General features: G+C 35.5%; 1 protein-coding gene across 2 annotated transcripts in view; it reads right to left on the reverse strand.

Moving 5' to 3' along the window:
• Positions 1–9,120, reverse strand: part of LOC115218654 (cubilin) — a 397,234-nt gene that overhangs the window by 308,442 nt on the left and 79,672 nt on the right. The gene's annotated exons all lie outside the window — the stretch shown is intronic.

The raw sequence follows: 9,120 nt of genomic DNA on the forward strand, positions 1-9,120 counted from the left end.
ATATAAATACATATACATACATGTGTGTGTGTGTATATATATATATACATATATACATACATTGATATATATATATATACATATATACATACACTGATATATATATGCATATATACATACACTGATATATATACATATATACATACATATATATACATACATGTATTACTTTTATATTTATATTCGTGTATCATCGTCCGTTTTTGCGTCCTTGTTTCACATATATTCGAAGCTTTTTTTCCAAGGAATCTAATGCTCTTAGCTTATTTTTTCCTTTGGGCTGGCCAGATTGGACCAATCTCAAGATTAATCAGCCGAAATTGCGAGGATGATCCGGTTCTTGACTGAAGATTAAAGGCTTCGGATGACCCGTCCGTGTTTTTTGTATCGTCTATCTGGACGTTTTGCGTTCTTGTCCCATTTTGTATTTTATATATATATATATATATACATGCATACACAAACATACATACATATACATATATATATATGTACATACACACCACACACACACACACACACACACACACATATATATATATATATATATGTATATGTATGTATGAATGTATATATATATTTGTTTAGAAAGTGAAATGTTATGGCTGGTCTTAGAGTGACCATTGGTTTCGCACCTCTGAAGTGCTTATTAGTATAGGCGAATCGACAAACTCAAATGGTTGCAGGCACATTACCTCTCTACAACTGGGGGAAGAAATATATAACCAAATGATCGTTACGTTAAACAAATATATTACTTCTCTAATGCTTTACAGTGTGTTTCTTTTGCCGATATATGAACCTACTGACGATTTATATAAATATATGTGTGTGTATGCATGTATATATATATATATATATATATATATATATATATATATATATATATATATATTAGAAGAAATAAGATACACAGAAATCTGTATGGTTTTACATTTACAGATTTTTATTAACATGTCACATGTTTTTATAAATCCTAGCGCTTGCATCTACTCTAGTAGAATCTCTAATGTAAAGCCATCTAGATTTCTGAGTATCTTATTTCTTCTAATATATAATACCTGTACATCACCTCCAAACCTTCATATATATATAATTATTACCGTTGAAGATTTTTATTCCCATGCTGGCCACTTGATAAGATCGATATTTAATTTAAATTAACGATCTTATCCTTATTTATATAAATTTTATATTTATATATCTATATATATATATATATATATATATATATAATATATATATATATGTGTGTGTGTGTGTGTGTGTGTGTGTGTGTGTGTGTGTGTGTGTGTGTGTGCTTGTGAGAGTATGCATGTAAATGCACAGTAAATTATAAAAATGTGTTTAAATTATTTCTTTTCATCCAACTTACTTTCTTCCTTTTACAATAGAAATTATTGCTAATGTAACCTGGTCTCCATGTCATTGATAATTACTTATCTCTATAAACTAATATTAAATGAGTCGCCTTTACTCAAACTTAAACGGCCACCATTTTAAGCTCGTTGTTGTCTCATTGAATTCTGTCAATTGCTATGGTGAACAAGTAGCTTCAAAATTGTTTTGATCCTATTAAAAGCAGCGAAAGAGATTAGCACAGTTTAATTTCGTATTAAAAGACTCGCAGCAAAAATAAATGCCTTGAAGTCTTTAACAGTGTAAAATCAAATGTTGACTAATGAGACTATTTGTTTTGAGGTAGCTGCATTAAAGGCCAGCCAGTGGAAATACTTGTTACAGATGGATGTCGAAAAACATTACATTTGAATAAGGCATAATTCCGATTCTACCGAAATTATATGGTCGAATTTGCAGAGAGATTTTCACTAATCAACCAAAGACAATCAACGATGATAACTTGGTTATATAGTCTATAGAATATAATACTGTAGTCTAACGATCGCAAATAATGGCCTCCACAATCATGTCTCAAACCTTCATAGGAACGTAGACACACGCTTCATATTTTAGGCAAATTATGTCTTTCAAAACCTCTGTGAAGTCCCAATGAAAACCATAAACTGCTCAAACACAACACATGTTTTTCTCTCCTTATTTTTTCTGTGTCCCTTTCTGTAGAAGAGCGTAGGCTCGAAACGTAAAAGACTTTTTTCTATTCCTGAGCGTTATACTAATACATATGTTTGTTTTGTACACCACCTGTCTTTGTCTTTTTCGTAAACTCTCCCTGTATGTGTGTATATATATATGATTGCTATGGTTAGTCAGAGACCATTGGTTTCGCATCTATAAAGCGCTTTCTACAAGTGGAGGCATGATACGGTTAGTGAGTTTTCCACACAAAAATTATCTGGAATGGACAAAGTAGTTTTAAAGGGAATAAAATCAAAAAAGTAAACATGTATTGATTATGAGAAAGCCTATGACATGATTCCTCACACATGAATGAGGGAATTCTTGAGAATATTCAGTATTGTAGACAACATGAGAGAATTAATTAGCTTTAGTATAAAGAAATGGACAAAAGATGTCTACTCAGATGATACAGCCTTAGAAAAATTTAAGAACAAGAAAAACATTTCCAGGAAAACTCATTAACCCTTTAATAGTTGAGCTATGTTTAATCCTTCTCGATTTGCAATTAAGAAAGGTGAAATCAGGGTACCCTGACTTCACCTTTCTTAATTGCAAATCGATACCAAGAAACCCTAAAATGGCAGAAATTCAAAAGATAGTGCTCATGAGAACAGCCCATATCCTATATAAAATACTGTCTATGTAATCTTAAATTTTAAAACAAACACAAAATTATCTTATGTTCTCTTGAACATTCTCTAGAATAATACTCTGTCCAAAACCAAATATATGACACCCTAGGCATAACACCAACATGAACTTCCAACTTGTCTCTTGAGGTCTCTGGGTGAGACTTGGAGATAACTTCTTCAAATACAAAGCAAAAGCCAAACAAATAATAATAATAATAATAATAATAATAATAATAATAATAATAATAATAATAATAATAATAATAATGGAGGTAACTAGAAATAGAGGTAACTAGAATGTGGAATCTGAAAACAGAAACAATTCCTATCATAGTAGGTGCATTAGGCAAGATAAAAAAAAAAATTCAGACAAATACATAACAAAAACACCAGGACTTACAAACATATATAACATACAGAAAATTGCACTACTAGGCACTGCACACATCCTACGCAGAACACTTTCCATACTATAACCATCAGAGCATCACAACAAATCACAGCACATACCCAAGGCACACAGAGCTGCGCTCGGTAGTGAAGTGAAAGCACGCTATAAAAATAAAACTACTGAATAATAATAATAATAATAATAATAATAATAATAATAATAATAATAATAATAATAACAGAAATAATAACAACCAAAGAAAAGGACTATTAAAACAACAAACTTAGGGCCTGAGCAACTCTGGACCCCCATAACAACTAAAGGGTCCCCCAGGCACTGCAAAGACTAAGCAACTGGAAGGTCCCTGGGCACGATAAGATTCCCAACTTCTGGTTGAAATATGTGACAGGAATGCACAAAAAGCTGGCTGAAAGCTCTAACGACATACTGGCAGAGCCAGAGACAATGCCTGAATGGCTCACGAAGGGGAAAAAACCATCTTAATTCCCAAATCCAATGAAACGGCAAAACCACAAAACTACAGACCTATAACCTGTCTTCCTACAATGTACAAAGCTCTTACTGCAAAGATTGAACAAGCACCTGGACGAAGACAAACTGTTTCCAGAAGAGCAGAAAGGATGCTGCAAGGGCTCATATGGCTGTAAAGATCAACTAATGATCAATAAATCCGTAACTGAAGACAGCCACAGAAAGAAGAAAGGCCTCAGTATGGCCTGGATCGACTACCGAAAGGCGTTTGATAGCATTCCCCACACGTGGATCCTCGAAACACTAGCCATTAGCAAGGTAGCACCAACAATTATAAAATACTTAAGACACTCTATGAAGACAATGCTACAGCTCCAAACAAAAGAGGGACTCGTAAAAGCCAAAGATATCCCTATTAGAAAAGGAATATTCCAGGGAGACACGCTCTCTCAACTCTTTTTCTGCTTGGCACTGACACCTCTATCTGATATGCTAAACAGAACTGGATGCGGATACAAATGTTAAGGCAAAACGATCAGCCATCTTTTATATATGGATGAACTAAACCTATACCCTACAAATGACAAACAGCTGGAAACACTACTACAGACAGTTCATGGATTTACCAAAGAAATAGATATGAAATTTGGATTAGAAAAAATGCGCCAAAGTAACCTGAAAAGAGGGAAACTAGTTAAGAGTAGCAACATCACACTAGATAAAGTCACTGAAATAAGAGAATTAGACCAAAGCCAAACTTACAAATATTTAGGAATCCATGAAGTAGATAAGATACAACACACACAAATGAAAGAGAAAATAAAGAAAGAATACTATAGACGAGTGAGATCAATACTAAAAACAGGGCTCAATGCTAAAAACAAGATAATAGGTATTAACACTTTAGCCTTCACAGTTATAAGTTACAGCTACAATATTCTTGACTTGACACTAAATGAACTAAGTAAAATAGATAGGAAAACAAGAAAAATAATGACAGGATCTAGGATGCATCACCCAAAATCTGACACAGAAAGGATATATATACAACGTATAGAAGGTGGCAGAGGCCTTATACAGCTGGAAAACTATTATAAAATAACCACCATAGGACTGCAAAAATATCTACTTCAGAAGCAAAACACGAGCAAAACAAAAACTGTTCTCAGTATTTAAAGAAGCTGACAAATACAAACAAGAAATCATACCACCTAACAAATATGAAGAAGAAGAAGAAGAAAAGCTATAAAGCAAATGAAATCAAAACTAAAACAAAAACAGCAACAGACCATGGTAAAACGATGGCAAGAAAAGCCCCTTCATGGTAAATACTGGGCTAAACTATATGCAAAAGAAATAGACAAAGAAAAATCCCAGCAATGGTTGAGAAGGACAGGACTTAAAGCAGAGACGGAGTGATTTTTAATTGCAGCACAAGACCAAAGCCTCCCCACCAGAAATTACTAAAAACATGTAATGAAAAGAAATATAACAAGTAACTGCAGAATATGTGGAGATTGACAAGAAACAATAAATCATATTATCTCTGGCTGTCCAGTCGTGGCTAAGAAGGAATATATTCACAGACAGGACAGAGTTGGGACCTACATACACTGGAAGCTATGCCAACATTATGAAATAACAACAGAAAAAGGATGGTACAGGCACACACCAGAAAAGGTCACAGAAAATGAGAAAGTAACCATACTCTGATATATGCCAATACACACAGATAGAGAAATTAAGGCCAACAGGCCAGATATAGTTGTCAGAGATCATGAAGAAAAAAATGCTTTCTAATTGATGTATCAATACCAGCAGATGACAACGAGTCTCTAAAAGATATGAAGAAACTTTCAAAATACAAAGACCTGGAAATAGAGGTAACTCGAATAGGAAATCTAAAAACAGAAACAATTCCTATCATAGTAGGTGCATTAGGTATGATAACAAAATATTCAGACAAATACATAACAGAAACACCAGGAATTACAAACACATATAACATACAGAAAATTGCACTACTAGGCACTGCACACATCCTACGCAGAACACTTTCCATACAATAACCATCAGAGCATCACAACAAATCACAACACATACCCAAGGCACACAGAGCTGCGCTCGGTAGTGAAGTGAAAGCACCCTATAAAAATAAAGTTACTGAATAATAATAATAATAATAATAATAATAATAATAATAATAATAATAATAATAATAATAAGCAAAGCCCGAAATTGGCATAACGCGTATACAAAAGACGCCATGACAATTTTTGAAAGAATGATCCATTGAGAGCTCTGTGGAAAATGGGCCTACAAAGAGTAAAGACGTGGCATGAGCAAACTCCAGAAGGAGTCACCGAAAATGAGAATTGCTAAATCCTGTGGGATGCAATGATCCAGTGCAATCACCCAACCAGACACTGGAAACCGGACATTGTTGTGGGGAATAAAAAAGAAAGAACATGTATAATAATCGACATAGCTTGCCCGGGTGACAACAGAATCAGTGTGAAAAAATAAAAAATAAACAACTATGACGATTTGAAGTGAGAAATACGAAGGTTGTGGTCAATGAAGAGAGAAGACATGATACCAATGGTAATTGGTGCACTTGGAAGTATCAGCACTCAGCTACCAACATGGGTGAAAAAGATCGGTGCCAAAGTGAAAGCAGAACGCCTAGAAAGATCCGTATTGCTTGTAACTATAAGAATTCTTCGCAGGGTTCTTGAAGCATGACCAGTCAAGAAGTGTGACCTTAATCTGCTGGCTGTGGACAGCTGACACTTTCCATCATACCCAGCAAAATAAGCTGGGAGTTTTCATAAAATAATAATCCTTCCTGCTAAAGGCACAAAACATGAAATGTTGGGGAGAGAGTTTGTCGATCACATCGACAACGGTGCTCAACTGCCATTAATTTCATAGACTCTGAAAAAAAGCAAAATTGACCTCCGCGGAATAATGTCTTGCATTGAGTCTGTATAACAAAACTGTAGAGAAGTTGTACGCAGGGAATGGAATAAAAAAACACACACCCCTGTATACCCTTTTCTTTATGATTTCCAGTGTACCCATACCAAAAAACCCCCCACAGTATTTGAACTCAGAGCATAAAACTACCATTGAATACTTTTTCAAATGAAATCGTCTAAAAGGACGTAGAAAACTGAAACAATTTAAACACAACCATATTTAATGAAATTAGAACTTCTCCGAATTACAAGCCGATCAGTGCCAACACAAATATTAGGTTCCTTCCAAAGTTAAATTATTCCTTCCATGACTGTTTGTTGTTAACATACTTCATTATTGATTTCTATATATATTTTCATTTCAATATGTCGCCAAGCTACACGTAGTAGAAGCGCAGGGAATAATTTCCCTGCCTTCCGTTCGTCGTAATATTTCAGCATTGAAAAGCTTAAGGTTAAACATTCTAATAATCTCAAACAGTTATTCTTTTCTATTTCTTTATGCAGACAAGTCTGTTGCTAGTAAAACTAATTGTGTTTAGTGTCGCCTACGTCTATTGATTTATGTCTTATCGTAGGAATAATCATCCAACATGTTATTTATTTATTTGTACAATCATTTTTGATGGTTTTTCAAAACACCAGGATATATTTTCGATTCGATATCTGAAACGAGAATTCTCAGAATGTACAGTTCTAACATGACTTTATTTTTTATTTTTATTCCATTTCCTTCGAAGGAAATTCTAACGATTGCCGATAGAAACTTTAAGCGCTTGAAATATCTTGTATATCAACGTTTAAAATTGTTAGGTCAAGTAACGCGGTCGAGCAGCATATCTAGTTAAAACGTCCTCTAGAGTCCTCTACTATTTCCTTGAATTAGAAAATACGATGCAAGCATTTGCAGCGATTGCATTTCGAGTAAATGGAAGCAGAGGAAAGCAAAATTCTGAGAGACTAAATCTTATAAAAATTCTTCACATAAAAAGAAGAAAATCATTAAAAATCCTTCATCGTATTTACAACATTAATAATCTCCTTTATAGAACAATTCCATTTTGGAGCAAATAGGACACCCAGTAACTGACTGACATTTGCAACGACCTCGTTTTAGGATCGCGTTCACTGTATGGCACCTTGGGTTAGTGTTGTCGGCTACAGCTTTGGGTTGAACAATGCCTTGTAAATGGAATTTGCTAGATGTAAATCTGTCGTGTGTGTGAGGCAGAGAGAGAGAGAGAGAGAAAGAGAGTGTGTGTGTGTGTGTGGGGGGGGGATTATGAGTGTGTGCCTGTTTGTCTATACACACAGTCATCTACTGGCGTTCTATTGATGAGAAACTTGAATATTCACTACCTGTATTGAATCCTTTCCTAGGTAAATATTTCTTGTAAATTATCTCCTCGCCCTCCATCTCGCACAGACATTTATAGATTAACTCAGCTCCCCGTTACGTAAAGTTCCTTTGATATAGAAGGGCATCAACATCCTCCCATACTCGTAACTTACGTAAGAAGAATTTAAAGGCGGTTTTTAATTGAGAATGTCTGAGCGGTCTTTGCCGCTGATTGACTACAGTGAGATTAATTCTCTTTTATGTATATCTGACCAACGTGGGTCATCTTCACGAGGCTAAAGTGGCGCCGTTCTGGCATGTCACCTGACGCCAACACGTAGAACGCCAGTCGCAGATGTTGCCGAAACCTCAAATCTTACAGGCTGCCGATTACCTGATGCCCATCGAATATCTCGCCTAGAGAGAAACATACATATATATTTGCGGGTATCGATTTTTTTATTGAACTTTTCAAGTCACCAGTACTAATCAATTGCGGATCAGATATTAGAAACCATTTTTCATTCCGTAGCACTAAGGATAAAATCGAAATTCTGCGACTACGAATCTCTAAGAAATGCGAAGCTGAGTCAGTCATTATTAAATACAAGGATAACCGTGCTGGCTGGCTGGCTGGCTAGACAGACAGACAGACAGACACACGCACACACACACATACATACATACATACATACATACATTCATGCGTACGTATATATCAGGGGGCACGGCCTAGTGACCAGGGTGTTGCACTCGCGATCGTTCCTTTCATGTTACTCTAGTTCACTCAGTTGCGAGTGAGTAACCCTGCGACGGGCTAGTCCTCCGGTCAGTGGACTGGGGATCCGCTCGCCTGGTCAGCGATGTATAATTACATCTGATAGTTTGGTTGATCATGTGATCACTTGGTATACGTGCATATATGTGTATGTATATACGCATGTGTGTGTGCGTGTGTGTGTAGGCCTGCATGTTCGTGCATGTAAAATATTGGATTGCGTTCACTCTTTGACAAACTCGCGCAGACGCTGTCTACAGCTGTATCCACTCCTCTCACATATTTACAATCCATCCAGACATCATTCTACCCACTTCTTTTACAGGTTCCATGTACCTCATGCTTGATAGTTATTTTCCTTTTGAAAATTCAGTTGTTTTCCCACAAAGAAACATCTATTCCATGCT

This window comes from Octopus sinensis, linkage group LG13 (assembly GCF_006345805.1).
Source record: "Octopus sinensis linkage group LG13, ASM634580v1, whole genome shotgun sequence".
Taxonomy (NCBI): Eukaryota; Metazoa; Mollusca; class Cephalopoda; order Octopoda; family Octopodidae; genus Octopus; species Octopus sinensis.